Consider the following 16,608-nt stretch of genomic DNA (forward strand, 5'->3'; position numbering starts at 1 on the left):
TTTCACTTATTTTTCTATTATTCAGTTAACTGAGCTAAAATATTGGCTATGCCTACACAATAAGAATATTTCTGAATTGAAGTCAGCACGTATCCATGCACCTAACACATGTTTAAGTCAATGCCATGCATCTGGCACTGTATCAGGCATTACAGAATTTTGGTTTCCAATGAATAAAAAAACAGACATCGTATGCCTAATGTATAAGATGTTAAGCACACATTGCATGTTGCTGAGCTGAAATGGTCTCTTTTGTTTATTCACAACAATCAATTCTCGATATTTAGTTATGTCAACCTATAGCTCCTGAAAATATCACTAGGATTCATCTTCATCAAATTTCTATTTCAGAAATGTGTACAGTTTTTGTGAAAGGAGAGATACCAGCACATCACAGAGGGATACATACATAGGTAAAAGATCAGAAACCCATGTTAGATGATAATGGGGAAAGGAAAGAGAGTTGAGCACACAGTGGGTGCCTAACACTGAACATAGCTATAGCACATTCCTTATGGTGAACAATTGCTTTATTTAATCATTTGCATTATGTTGTATGCGCTCATGTCAGAACCCCTTTTAACTTCACTTAAAGATCTGGCTATTGTGCTCTGCTCTTAAATAGGCTGTTTCAGGAAAAAGAGCTGATGCAGAAGCCTCACATTGGAGTTTCTGCTTTGCCCTAATTTCCACATGGATGAGGGTCACAGCACATGCAGGCAGATGGCACATATCATGGAATAAGACAGCATTCAACACAGCTGACGGCTGGCTGAAGAGCAGGCGTATGTTATCAGGTTTCGCAGTTCATTCTCCGTTAGGGGCTCCCAGCCAAGCACACTGGGGAGTGCATTCACCCATCCAGACAGAGTCTGCCATGGGGTATGGTCTTCACCCAATTCCCATGAAGATGTTTATGGCCTGGTGATGATTGTACTCAAGAACACAGTGATGTTATACTTAAGTGACAAACACAAATGCGTTTGCTAAAATGATTCTTTCCATTGATGAGGCAGCTAACTGAATGAAGTTAGAGATAAGACGTTAATAGACTTAAGGTATTAGTATAACCAAAGAAGAATGTGTCAGCAAGGAGGGCTAGCAACCATAGTTTAATAAACTCTTCCTATTCAAAAATGGAATATGATAGTTATTTATAATTATGGTTTCAAAGATGTGCAAGTTATTGGAAGGGATTTCAAATAGAGATAAGAAAAACTCAGGATATAGAAATGTAAATACAGAATAATTTCCATATACAGTGTATTTGTTGGGGGGTTAAAGGAAATGACCATAATTTAAAATAGGAAATTGTTTTATTTAGGGCAAAGGGAACCAATAAAGGGGGAGGATTGTTAGAAAAATAAGCAAGTTTATTCTCTTAATGGTTTTATTTTTAATTTTTGAGTCTTTATATGTTACATTTTATGATGAGAAAAAATGTTTTCAATTTTGAAAGTGGAGAAGGTTTGCTGAACCACTGAGAAAGTAGTACCATGCCTAATGCCAAAAAACGTTTGACTCCGGAACTAAATTCCTTTGTGCATCCCCACCTGATAATACACTTCCTGTGCAGCCTCAAGGGTGATCCAGGCGGATCAGAGCCTGGCCTGCCCAGCACCTGGATTTTGCATTGAAAGATAGAAGTTCAGAGTCAGGAGACTGAAACTCCTTCTGCCACTGAGTTTCAGGATGAATTTTTAATGACAGGTTTACACAGTTGTGTGACAGCTGCTGTTGGCACAGGCAACACTGCTACATACTCAGAAACGGACTTCTATTACTTCCCATTTTCACAATAGCAACCAGGTTTAATACTATTTCCCCTGTTTACATACACAGAAACTCAGGTTAAAAAAAAAAAATTCATCCAGTGCTAGTAGCCAATAAATGGCAAAGACTGAACTTGAACCCATATCTAACTTTAAATCACGTGCATTTTCTACTCAACCACCCTCCACTTAGCCACTTAATGCATTCTTCTAGTTAATTTTAGCATCACAGGACAAAATAAATACCTTTAAAAAGGACATTTAGAGCTATACGCTTTCACTTAAGTTGCAAATCATAACATGTTCCAGTAGTCTAAGGAAACTGTTCATAGGTCTAAAATATAGTCTTAAACGTATTTTTAAGTGTTAATTTTCAAAGCAACTCTTTTTTAACCATACAGAAAGGAAAGTGAACACACCTCTGGAACCACTACCCAGATTAGTCATGATCCTTGCCTCATACTGCTGTCCAGCAAAATTCATCACTTTCATAGATGTGTTTTGGCTGTCTTTTGATCTTTATACACACAGAATCATATTTTGCATTCTACTGTGTCTATCTTCTTGTTATTTTGTGTATTAAGAGGTCATCCAATTGCTTTGCTTTATCTCATTGTATAAATGTACTACAAATTATTTGGCATTGCCACCCCTGATGAACATTTAGTTTCCAGTTTTAGACTATTATAAATAGTGCTGCTATAAATACATGTAAGCATTTTCGTTAATGTACCTAGGAGTTGAGTTGCTGAGTCTTAAGGATGTACATATTTAGCTTTAATAGGTTCAAAGTGATTGTTGACAACACCACAAGCAGTTACAGTTGCTCCACATCCTCACCAACACTTAGTATTGTTGTCCTTTTCATTTTAACCAATGTGAAGGATATAGAAGTATCAAAGTGTTTTTCAGTGTGCATGTTTTTGATGACCCTGGAAGCCAGAATAATGTCCCCACCCTCAAAGATGTTCACCTTTTCATCCCTAGAATGTGTGAAGATTTTATCCAATTTCGTAGTAATTGTCAAATGGAATGTTGTTACTATTTATATGTTTTACTGCTTTTAATCAGTTTAACTGACCCAGTTGGTTTGAGTTTAGGTATGCTATATTAGTATTTATAACCTGTTTATCCTATCCACTTAATACAATTTTTTATCACTTTTCTTGTCTTGTTTAAATGACAGACAGCCTGGGTAGTTTTTATTTTCTTTTTTTTCTGGGTAGTTTTCTACAAATTCTCCTCTGCAAGTTATGAACTCTAATTTCTCTGTCTCTATCACCATGAAAATGCTGGGAGACAAAAAAAAAAAAAAAAAAAATCCTTGTTTTACTCGTCTCCAGCTGTTCTGTGCCTGGTTTCTTAAACTGCTGCCCTGAGCAGCTTAATGAGCAAATAACTGAAGGCAAAATTGGCAACATGTATTGAACTTATTTCCTTGTGCTTTTCTCCTCTCTGTGATTTTGATTTCTCATTCCTGAGTATCACAGCAAAATTCAATTCCAGGTTTTTGCTCCCAAACTCCAAGAGGTTCCAGTAAGTTCAGATGCTCTTTGTGACTCTTGGTAGCCACGCTCAACCTGAGTTCTGGGAGTTCTTGGTTTCTTACCCTGCATCAGCAATCAGCAAATGACACTATGGGGAAAACAGGATGCAGCAAGCTTGCCTCGAAAGACGGGCTTCCTCGCTCTTGGTAACAGCCCTTCTAGTACTGACTAGTCAGCACTGTCTGATAGTTTTATACATCTTTTAAAATTTCATCTAACTTCTCTAGATGTTCTCAGTCGGAACACTGGTCAACAAGCTATTCCTTTATAACTAAAATAGTAATTTTACTTTTTAGATGAAGAACATTAACACCTTCCTATCCTGTACTCTTTCACATACACTCCCTGGAAAACTGCCAACTTCAAAAAAAAAAAAAAAAAAAAAGCAACAAAAAGGTGTAGACAGGTAAAAACCTTTCACATTCACATTCTAACAGAATAACAGTATCTTCCTAATGATGTAGTGAAATAAAATGTCATTAGATGGGATTCTCGTCTTTTCCAAAACTGAGAAGCCATTGCCTTACAATAAGTTGCCTGAAGAGATGCTGATCCCTTCTTTTCGTTTCCTGAGACGGAGTCTCGCTCTGTCCCCCAGGCTGGAGTGCAGTGGCTGGATCTGGGCTCACTGCAAGCTCCCCCTCCCGGGTTCACGCCATTCTCCTGCCTTAGCCTCCCGAGTAGCTGGGCTAATCACCACACCCAGTTAATTTTTTTTTTTTTTGCATTTTTAGTAGAGACGGGGTTTCACCCTGTTAGCCAGGATGGTCTCGACCTCCTGACCTGGTGATCCGCCGGCCTCAGCCTCCCAAAGTGCTGGGATTACAGGCGTGAGCCACCGCGCCCAGCGGATACCTTCTTTTCTATTGTTTTTCCTCTTATCGTATATTCTCACAGTTAAAACGACCAGTGACTTATGAATTGTTGATTAGACGACCTAGATTATTTCCTTATTCTTAATTACTGAGTAAAATATTTTCACATGCATTTTTTCTCTACTAATGTAATCTGTATAATAATGTGTTTGATTTCTAATATAAAATAAGTAACACTCTACATCAATCAATTTGATGAGACTCCCGAATTTAGCTGTATTTAATCATGGCATAGGTATAATATAAATCTTTTTACATTGACAGCTATCTTTAAGAGCTTGTCAGTAAAATTTATGAGGTTAATTTATGAATATATGAATTCATTAGTTTAAATCAGAGTGTTCTCATTAGGAAAGAAATTCATATGGTGATTCTTTTTTATTTTCTAAAGGACAATGATTTGTATTTACATAATATTTTAGTAAAGATTTGACATCACATCAAAAATTAAAATGCACTCACCTGTTGACCATGCAATTCTACTAATACGAATTTACAGATATTACCACTCAGCAGATCAAGACTTACATACTAGAATGCTTATTGTAGCTTTATTTATAAATCCAAAGTTTGGAAATATCTTAAAGAGACTGGTTAAATACGTGATACTATATGTAATCAGTGAATCACTGTGCAGATTGAGCTAATTTATATATAATAATATGAGCAATCACCAAAACGTTGGTAAAGAAAACAAAACAAAAACGTAATTAAATGCAAAGGAAGCATAAGATTAGGATGTTCCCTGGAAAAGTACAAGAACATGAATAAATCCTGTCTCTTCCCTCACCCTATGCCCTCAGTAAAGAGTTAGTTTTTAAAATTTTGTCCTTTTTTACCATTCAGATAAGTTGCATTTTCACTAAAAATATTCTACTTAATCAAAAACGTACCTCATCATGTTGATACTTGCAGCTCCAGTTCATTCCTTTTAAATTGCTGCATGGTGTAACTATGTTTTATCAAAAAAAACTTAAACGTTCTCCTACTGATGGACATACAGATTTCTTCTACAAAGGCAGAGTTGCAAACATAACACATCCCATGAAAGCCTGAATAAGATATTGCTTAAAATTAATAAAATCTCATATTAAAAATGTACTGTAGAATTAGGAATGTCCACTGGTGAAAACTTGTACGGCCTGAACCAGTTACTAATATCCAGGTTCAACTTGTCATAAATAAATAGAGGAGAAAAATGTAAAATGGAATTACTTTAAACATAATTAAGGAATATTTATATTATGGGTGTATAGTAAATGTTACATAATGCAAACCACCAATTTAATATTACATTTTCCAAATTTTAAGTCAGTGAGCTTCTTCACATATTTGAAATGGGGGAATATATGTTATTTCAAAACTGATCTACCTAGGCATTTATTTTTTAAAACTGAGCTTAACAAATTTTAAAAAGCTACCCTAATTTTTACCTGAAGATTATAGAATAACTTGTTTCAAAATTATGTGTATTACAAAAAACTACAAATGATAAAAACAAGTAGTATTGTTTTTTAATGAGTTACATTTTAAGGATTTCAGTATACAGAAAAATTGGGCAGAGTATTCAGACAGTCCCATATGTCACCCCCCATACACATCTCCCCTATTATCATCTCACTGCATTTGTTACAACCGATGAATCAATATTAACACATTATGATTAACTGAAGTCCCTCGTTCACATTAGGATTCACTCTTTGCATTGTGCAGTTCTATGGGTTTTGACAAATGCCTACTGTCATGGGTCCACCATTACAGTATCATACAGAATTTTACTGTCATAAACGTCTTTTGTGCTCCACCTGTCAATTCCACCTCTTCTCCCTCCAAACCCACGATAACCACTGATTTGTTTCCTCTCTGTACTGCTGCCTTTTCCAGAAAGGCAGTTGTAATCATGCAGTATGTAGCCATTTCCGACTGGCTTCTTTTATTTAGCAATATGCATTTAATGTTTATCTGTGTCTTTTTGCAGCTTGATAACTAATTTCTTTCAAGCCCTAAATAATATTCCATTGTATAGATATATGAAAGTTTGTTTATTCATTCACCTATTGTAGGACATCTCGGTTGCTTCTAAGTTTTGGCAAATGTAAATAAGCCTGCTATAACAGTCACATGCAGGTTTTTGTGTGAGTATAAATTTTTAATTTATTTGAGAAAATACCAAGAAGACTGATTGCTAGTTAATATGATGAAAGTATGTTTAGTTTTATATGAAACTCTCAAATCATATTCCAAAGTAGCTGATCCATTTTGCATTCTCCCTAGCAGTGAATAAGAGTTCCTGTTTATTTACATCCTTGCCAGCATTTGCTGTTGTCATCGTTTCCAATCTTAGGCATTTGAATAGGTGTGTGGTGGTATCTCATTATCGTTTTAATTTGTGTTTCCCTACAACATGCGATATTGAGTATCTTTTCATCTGCTTATTTGTCATCTTAATATTTTCTTTGGTGAGGAGTCTTTTTAGATCTTTTGCCCATTTTTAAATTTGTACTGTTTGTTTTTGTTGTTGAGTTTTAAGAGCTCTTTTTACATTTTGGATGAAAGTCCCTTATCAGATATATGTTTTGTAAATATTTCTCCCAACCTATGTTTATTTCTTCATTCTCCTACCAGCACAATTTTTGAATGTTAAATAAATAGTATACCACCAGTTATACTATTAACTAACTCTGTTACTCTCCTTTTCATCCCACCATGTGGGAACTGTCAATCTTCACTGTTTATGCAGATATTCAGATTCTCATACAGAGATTTTTATATCTTGAGTTATACATCTGTAGATTAAGACAACAAGAAGCATATGAATACAGAATACAGCAAGAGCTATATTCTGTTTCCACTGCAAATGCTGTTAAAGAATATTATTTGGTTTTCAATGTTATGTGATAAATTTTACATAATCTTTTTTAAGATGTACTGGCTATGCAGTTGTGTTTTTTTCCAGTTAAGTTGAACAGTCACAAAAAATAAAAACAGTGTATCCTGGAAAATTATTTTTTAAATGTCATGGCCACCTTGAATGATCATTAAAAGGAAAGCTACAAAAGCTATAATATAACTGAGATAGTACAGGGTATTCAACTTTGTATATAAGAGACTTTCTGTCTTTTAGGAAACTATATTTTGTGGTGTGCTGTGTCCTCGGGTCTATACCAAAAAAAATGACCCTAACTAAGCATAGTGATTCAAATACAGGTTAGGCCATGGCCCCTACACGTCAGCTTGCCATCCAAAATGATAATTCTACGTGGACTGTTATCAATGCTTGTAAGTTACTTTGGCCAACAAATTATAGAACTTAAAGGAGAAGAGCTACAGATTTTAAAAAATACTTGAAAAGGCACTCTAGATTTTAAGCAGATTAAATTTGCCCTGCTGATTCTTTCATTTTCAAAATGAGTATTTTTAAAGTTGCCTGTTAAGTCAAAGATTGGAGTTTTTGTCCCTGGTGGCATATCCTACACTGTCATTAATGATACAGTCTCTATTTATCTGATAAGGTAAAGTCATTACAGATGCACCCCAAGTCAATAGTGCCTGTCAAGGAAGGTCACCTGTCAGAACCAGGGTCTCCCTGGCCACCCAGACCTGGCCTGATGGGGGCGTGCAATGAGGCTGCGCCACCTAGTGGCTGCGACTTCGAGTCTCCTCTAGCAAAATCAGATGTTCTTGGCCATTGCTGTCATTCGAATGGTAATCTCTGCAACCATTAAATAAATAAAAGAACAAATTAACAGCACTTGCAGTGACCTGGATGAGATTGTAAACTATTATTCTAAGTGAAGTAACTCGGCAAGGGAAAACCAAACATCGTATGTTCTCACTGACAGGCGGGAGCTAAGCTATGAGGACACGAAGGCATAAAAATGATACAATGGACTTTGGTGCCTTGGGGGGAAGAATGTAACAGGGGAAAGGGGAAAAAAGGCTGCAAATATGGTGCAGCGTATACTGCCCGGGTGATGGGTACACCAAAATCTCACAAATCACTACTAAAGAACTTACTTATGTAACCAAATGCTACCTGTACCCCAATAACTTATGAAAAAATAAAAATAAAAAAATAAAGAGATCATGTCTTTCACCGGAACATAAATGGAGCTGGATTCTATTTCACCCTTAGCAAACTCACACAGGAACAGAAAGCCAAATACATCATGCCTTACTTATAAGTGGGAGCTAAATGATAACAGCTTATGAATACAGAGAAGGAAATAAGAGACACTGGGGTCTACTCGAGGAGGGAGAGTGGGAGGAGGGAAAGGAGCAGAAAAGATAACTGCTGGATACTGGGCTTAGTACCTGGGTGATAAAATAATCTGTACAACAAACCCCTGTGACTTGTGTTTACCTATGTAACAAACGTGCACATGTACCCTCAAACCTTAAACAAAAGTTAAAAAAAAAAAAGAATTATAAATCCATTACTTGATTTGTTTCACGTATGAGATAAAAGGAAAATGAGTTACTGTGCCTGCTTCATACGTGGAGAGAGAGTAAGGCCTTGCTGAGAGCCACATGGTACATAACCTCTGGCCTTTGACATTGAATCCCGGCTGTTTCTGTTCTGCCTTCTTTACTTGCACAGAGCAACAGTCAGGAAGCAATGGCCACAGGTCATGCCAGGGATGCTTTAAAACTCTGCTTTTCTAATTAGACAACGTCAAAATGTCAGGTCACAAAACTCAATTTTTTATTACCTTATTTGAATACATATCTGAGATTTTCATCAGTATTTTGATGTCCCAGAGCCTTGAGTTGCTTCTTTTTGTGAGGGTTGGGAATTCTCTGAAATAAGCAAAACTAATTTGAAAGTATTAAGAGTATAACACTGCAGCAATAATGAAAAACTCTATAGATAATACATGTATTAAATGAATATTTTAAAACTAGCCTGTTCCACAGGATGAAGTATTAATTAGTTTTGAAATGGAGCAGACATTTCAGCTTACTTAACTCTTCTCAGCAAATAAAACTGATGTCCCACCCACACCTTCACCTTCCAGGACTTCCCACTGTCTCTGAACTCAGCTTGTTATGTGAGGTTCCTAAGGAACCATTCCACAAAACTGTTTGCAATAATATACACTTGAGGATTACTGCATTTCAAGTACTGAGATCTAGTCTAATTAAAATAAGACATCAGAATAGAGGGAAGGATGGAAAGAAGGAAGGAGGCATCTTACTCTCTGATGTTCAGTTATTCAACCAGGACTCTAGAGACTGCTCTTTGCGAATATATCAAAGCTAATTTTAAACTTGAAAGTTTTCCATTTTAATGAATGTGAGATCATAAACTAGAAGACATAATGTGATTTAAAAAATCTTTATAGATATAAATATGTTTAATTCTATAAATAACTTTATTATGCTTTGCTGAAAAAAATACTTATGATGCAGAACTGATTTCAATTTCTAGCTTTAGCACTTAAAAAAGACAGAGTAGTCATCTGTGACTTGGTCTGGGACTCTGGACAAGTCACTCAAACTTTTGGTCCACAGTTTCATCAATGCAATGAGGAGATTGGATTACCTAAGGATTTAACTCTGTCCCATTTAAATTTCTGTGATTCTGAGTTGTGTGTAATTACATAGATCTATTTGTCATTCTGGCCTTTGTTATCAAAATTGTTTAGAAGGTCATTATGTGTTTAATTACTTTTAACATATTTAAATGTTATTATTAGAGAAATAGTTATGGTTCTTCAAAGTTTAAGATAACTAAATATAACATTGTTTTAAATTTTAAGTTTTCTCAAAGATATACACAATACATGGCCAAAGTCCCTTCTCCTATGAAATTCAACATATTTTCAATGTTTGGAAATTCATGATTGGACATCTTTGAGTGCCATTATTTTGCACACAGAAGTCTGCCTCCCTAGCCCCAAAGGATCATACCCATCCCACACGTAAAATGAATCCAGTCCCATCCTAATATCCCCCAAATCTCAACCCATTACAGCATGAACTCAAAATCCGAAAACTCATCAGATCAGAACTCGCAAATTTCATCATCTAACTCATTAGGCATGGTTCAGATACAGGCATGGGCTGCGTCTACTGCAACATTCTAGGAGTGAAACTTTACTTCCATTCTTCTGCCTGCCCCTATGCCAACAAACTAATCATCCTTATGTTATCAGTAAAGGCCTTTCTCCTCAGAATTACTTTTACATTATCCCTTTTCACAATATGGAAACATCTATGATTAGAAGCATTGTGCCGTTTGGCGCCTCAAATTGTTGCAATCTGAATTTATCCACAGTCTCTTCTATGTCCACTAAGTTGCTATTATTTATTTTTCGTGACTTCCAACAATGTCTCAACAAAGACACATGGGGGTTGAAGGACACTTCATTCATAAACAATGGCAGAAAAAATGATAAAATACTCCTGGTATCTTTATGTGTTGCTTTTAGAGTACCACGAACAAAAAATGAACATTTTTAAGTATTTTTAAGAACATGACATTCCAAGGAAAAACAATCTTTGTTTTATTTTACCACATTAAACACATAAAATTTGCATATTAAGTTATGTATTTTGATGTTAGTCCAATAACAAACAAATTTTCTCATATTCTGTTTATTTTATCATGGGGGAGACGGTAATTGGGAATTACCCTATGGGGACCAAATTTACTGAAAGTTTCCTGACTGTTGAAAGAAAAAATCAGGTGATAGAATTATCCACCTTTTACACCGAGGCATCATTTATTTCAGTCCAACAAATATAATCCAATAAATATAATCAAGTCTTTGCGTTCTTAGCAAAGAGGTACATTTTCTTTTTTAATTATAATTTTTTTAATTATAAAATAGTGTGGAGAAATGTTGGCATATGTCAGCAATGTCACTCGCTCTAGTTTTTTGTTTTTCATTTCAACGCATTTGTCCTCTTCATATAGACAGGCCATCCCTGAATAGATTATATTCTCTCTACTTTTACCCACAGTACACTACAGGAATCTATGAGAGATGACCTTCATGACTCTAGATCCTCAGCTGCCCAATTAGAAACAACTCCAGAGCTATTTTCAAGGTCAAAATTACTTGACTTGCATAGGGCTCCCCACCCCACCCCCCACACACAATAATAGAAAGAAATGGTAAATAAAAATAAAAAGTTTAAGCAAGTAAATTCCTATGTAACAAAGGTAAGGAAAAATCCAACAACAAAGTCCTCAAACATCTCTTCTTTCATTTGCAACTCAGAAAGCAGCATTAAAGAAAAAATTCATGCAATTATTTTCCAAATTATTTTGTTTCAAAAACTTAGCGATTAATCCAAACCCAAATCCAGCAGAAGGAGGGAAATAATGAAGATCAGAGCAGAACTAAATGAAATTGAAAAAAAAAAAATACAAAAGATAAATGACACAAAAAGCTGGTTCTTTAGAAAGGTAAATAAAATGGACAGACCATTAGTGAGATTCACCAAGAAAAAGAGAGAGAAATCCAAATAAGCTAAATTAGGAATGAAATGGGAGATATCACAACTGATACCACAGAAATATAAGATTATTCAAGGCTACTGTTAACACCTGTATGTGCATAAGCTATTAGATTGGTGCAAAAGTAACTGCAGTTTTTAAATTACTTTTAATGGCAAAAGTAGGCACTTTGCAATGCCATTACTTTTAATGGCGAAAACTGCAATTACTTTTGCACAATAGAAAACCTAGAGGAGATGGATAAATTCCTTAACAAAACTAAAAAGCTTCTACACAGCAAAAGAAAATAGAAATAATCAGCAGAGTTAACAGACATCCCACAGAGTTGGAAAAAAATCTTAACAATCTATACATCTGACAAAGAACTAATATCCAGAATCTACAAAGAACTGAAACTACTCAGCGAGAAAACCACAAACAATCCCATCAAAAGTGAGCTAAGAACATGAATAAATAATTCCCCAAGAAAGGTATACAAATCATCCACACACACATGGAAAAATGTTCAACATCACTAATGATCAGGGAAATGCAGACTGAAACCACAATGTGATACCAGCTCACTTCTGCCAGAATGGCGATAATCACAAAAATAATAGATGTTGGCATGGATGCAGTAAAAAGGGAACATTTTTACAATGCTGGTGGGAATGTAAACTGGTACAGCCACTATGGAAAACAATAGGGAGATTCCTTAAAGAACTAAAAGTAGATCTACCATTTGATCCAGCAATCCCACTACTGGGTATCTACCAAGAGGAAAAGAAGTCATTACACAAAAAAGATACTTGCACAAGCATGTTTATAGCAGCACAATTTGCAATTGCAAAAATACAGAACAAGCCCAAATGTCCATCAATCAATGAGTGGATAAAGAAAATGTTATACACACCATGCAATACCACTCAGCCATAAAAAGGAACAAAATAATGGCATTTGCAGCAACCTAGATGGAATTAGAGACTATTATTCTAAGTGAAGTAACTCATGAATGGAAAACCAAACATTGTATTTTCTCACTCATAGGTGGGAGCTAAGCTATGACAATATAAAGACATAAGAATGATACATTGGACTTTGGGGACACAGAGGAAAGAGTGGGGGTTGGCGAGGGATAAGAGACAACAGTGTATACTTTATACTGGGTACAGTGTATACTGCTCAGGTGATGGGTGCACCAAAATCTCACAAATCAAAACTAAAGAATTTATTCATGCAACCAAACACTATCTGTTCCCCAAAAGCCTATTGAAACAAAATTTTTAAATTTGTTACATTTTCAATTTCAAACTTTTGACCAGACCCGCGTATCCAGTTTATTTATGTGTGTGTGTGTGTGTGTGTGTGTGTGTGTGTGTGTGTGTGTGTGTAGAGAGAGTGTGAAATTATACAGGTACTACAAATATTTCTTAAAACTAAGTTAATTACTTATTTCTCCCTAACTAGGTATACTACCATCAAATAGCAGCTATTTAGAAAGTAAACTGTTCAACTATTTTCTTGCTGGTATTTTAAGTATTTGTGCATATGTGTGCATGGGTGTGTGTGTTTCTGTGTGTGTGGATGCATTCATTCATATGTGTGTGGATTTGAGGAACAAACAGCCTGATCAATAATCATAATGAGAAAAGAAAGTTTGCAGTGGAAGTTTTGGGGGAAAGGATCACATGTATTGGGTATGACTTTAACGCTGTGGGTAGAAAGTATTTACCAGTCTTTGTGGGGATACTGCCTTGATATTGCTGACCAGTGACGACTCTGAATACTCAGGAGACAAGTGCTCTTACACAAAAACCTGTTGCCCACTCCTGATTCCACCGAAGAGAGGCTATTGATTTTTGTTATTTCCAAGTATAACTTCGGCTTAAACTGACCATATGCTGAAAACTGATCATAGGCTAACAACTGAAATATCAACGCCAGGCGTACTAAGTTGAGATTTCTCACCTATTTACCATTTTTCTGGTGCACAGTTCCATTTGACACTTCAGACCTGCATGAATGTCATGTTTTAGAATTCCTTTATTTCAGTGCAGAGTTTTGGTCGTAAACTCTGTTTCTGTTGAACTAAAAAGATATTTTCCTTGCCCTCCTTTTGGAACCAAAATTTTACTGGGTGTACATCTTTGAGACATTAGTTATTCTTGGAGGCACTTGGTCTCCTGGCTCCCAGGGACCCTGTAAAATGCTGACTGTTGGTCTGACAGTGGTCTTCTTATAGGCTACTTGCAAGACAGTACTCTTTATTGGTTTGCAGATTTATGATGTCTCTGGTGTGAATTTCTTTATTTCCTTTTGTTGAGATTTGGTAAGCCTCCTAAGTAGAAAGATTGGTGGATTTATCTTAGTCTTCAAAATTCTTATCTATCTTTGATTTTTTCCTTCTGCCAATTATCTCTCCTCTCTCTTGCAATATTCATTTCCTTATGTAAGAGTCTCATCTGTCTACTTTCCATGCCTCTGGATCTCTTTTTCATATTCTTCATATCTGTCCCTGCTTTTTAATACTTATAGCTCTTATCACCTTCCATAATATCTACAATTCTCAGGTCATTTTGTATCAATTATCAACACTCTGTACCTCAAACTGTACTTCAGGTTGAATAATGAATTTGTGCTTTACCTCTAAGCCAAATGAATTGGTCTGGTTTAGACTGCTCCCTTTTTCTCAATCTCTGTGATTTTCTAACAGTCTAGTAGCATTTTCAAACTCTATTTCTTGTCATCACTTTATATTTCTGAAAACTCAAATCCCAAATTTTCATTCTCGTAGCCTTGTATTGCTCTAAACTCAGATTCCCTCACTCCCGCTCCACTATTCTTTAACCTCATTGAAGCCTTCTTACCCTTGACCCATTCATCATTTCTTACCAGTGCTATTAAAATAATCGCACTGCCTTGAATAATTTCCCAATTCGAGTTCCTCTACCTTAACACCACGAAAATGGTATTTCTAAAACAAAAATTGATTATGGCCTTCCCCTGCTCAGATTGTTTGTTCAGTAAGTCCCCAGTCAAGGAAGATAATGACCTGAAATGTGACCACTTCTCCAGATCATTATTCCACCTCCTCCATAAAGCTCCATGTTAGTGGAAACAAAACTACTTGTAGCTATCCATGTGCACCATTATTTCTCCACTTCTCTGTGCATTTTCTTGTTAAGTATTTTATTTGGAATACCCTCCTCAACTAGCCAGCACTGACACACACACACACACACATACACACGCTCAAACTTTTCTTCCTAATGGACCCTGTTCATTGTTTAAGAATCCGCTGAAGGCCGGGCACAGTGGCTCATGCCTGTAATCCTGGCACTTTGGGAGGCCAAGGCAGGCGGATCACGAGGTCAGGAGATCGAGACCATCCTGGCTAACACGGTGAAACCCCATCTCTACTAAAAAGACAAAAAATTAGCCGGGCGTGGTCGTGGACACCTGTAGTCCCAGCTACTTGGGAGGCTGAGGCAGGAGAATGGTGTGAACCGGGGAGGTGGAGCTTGCAGTGAGCCGAGATCGCACCACTGCACTCCAGCCTGGGTGACAGAGTGAGACTCTGTCTCAAAAAAAAAAAAAAAAAAAAAAAAAAAAATCCACTGAAGTGTCACGTTCCCCTGGGAAGCCACCTACAGGGTGAATCAAGAACCATTTCTTTGCTCCATACCATCCATTTGTACTTCTCACTTATAATTTGCATGTAATCTATTGCATTTATCTTTTTTCCCCCACTAGATTGCTGCCTTATCAGTGGAGTGTCTTCTGTCTTTGTCTTGGTCTCAAGTGGTGTGTCTTCCACATTTTTGTCATTAAAAGAACAAAGTTAAGATCTAAAAAGATCAGGCTTCTAATCCCTCAAACTAACATTTACTTATTTCTAGAGACCTATCCTCCCTCCTTCCCCTATAGCATTTACTTGGCATCTTTTTTTTGAAATATACAATAGTCTAACTTGTGTTATAGTAGAATTGCCTATCTCTCATACAAAATAAGAACCTCCATGGAAGTGAAAGTGTTTTTTTCTTTTTATATGGTGCTTAGAGTGGTGCTTTCTAAAACATAAAATATAAAATCAATAATATATATTTTTAAATGTATACATGACATTGATTTGGCTGCCACTGAATTCTAAGGAATGTATTCTTTTCTAAACATTTGGCTATAAACCAATTACAGGTGGTCCCTCACTTTTAAAAAAGTATAAATTGCCAAATATTTTCAATAAAGTAGAAGAAATTCTGAATCTAATGAAGGCTTGAAGTAATACCTGCCTTTCAAATTAAAATGTTTCTGATAATGCAAACCATAGTCTCGTCATGTGATTTATTAAAATCTTAGGCTGGGTGTGGTGGCTCACGTTTATAATCCCAGCACTTTGGGAGACCGAGGCGGGTGGATCGCGAGGTCAAGAGATCAAGACCAACCTGGCCAACATGGTGAAACTCCGTCTCTACCAAAAATACAAAAATTAGCTGGGCATGGTGCGACCCTGTAATCCCAGCTACTCAGGAAGCTGGGGCAGGAGAATTGCTTGAACCTGGGGGACAGAGGATGCAGTGAGTCAAGATCGCACCACTCACTCCAGCCTGGTGACAGGGTGAGACTCTGTCTCAAAAAAAAAAAAAAAAACAACAACAACAACAACAACAAAACAAACAAAAAACAACTTACTGTTCATATGAATGGTTTAATTTCCTAATTATTTTCTATTTGTAGACACAGACTTGGCCATGATCTGAGAAATTTATCAAATCAATAGTTAAAAAGTATGATTTTTAGGGCACAGATGATTTTTAGGCCATTGAAAAATACTCTGTGAGATACACTATAATGGTGAATTCACGTTATTATACATTTGTCTAAACCCATGGAATGTACAACACCAAGAGTGAGCCCTAATGTAAACTACGGACCCTGGACGATGATGGTGTGTTGATGTAGGTTCATCC

General features: G+C 36.2%; 1 protein-coding gene across 1 annotated transcript in view; it reads right to left on the reverse strand.

Moving 5' to 3' along the window:
- The window catches only part of FAM155A (family with sequence similarity 155 member A), a 704,261-nt gene that overhangs the window by 478,606 nt on the left and 209,047 nt on the right, over nucleotides 1–16,608 (reverse strand). The window lies entirely within an intron of this gene.

This window comes from Rhinopithecus roxellana, chromosome 18, assembly GCF_007565055.1.
Source record: "Rhinopithecus roxellana isolate Shanxi Qingling chromosome 18, ASM756505v1, whole genome shotgun sequence".
Classification (NCBI taxonomy): Eukaryota; Metazoa; Chordata; class Mammalia; order Primates; family Cercopithecidae; genus Rhinopithecus; species Rhinopithecus roxellana.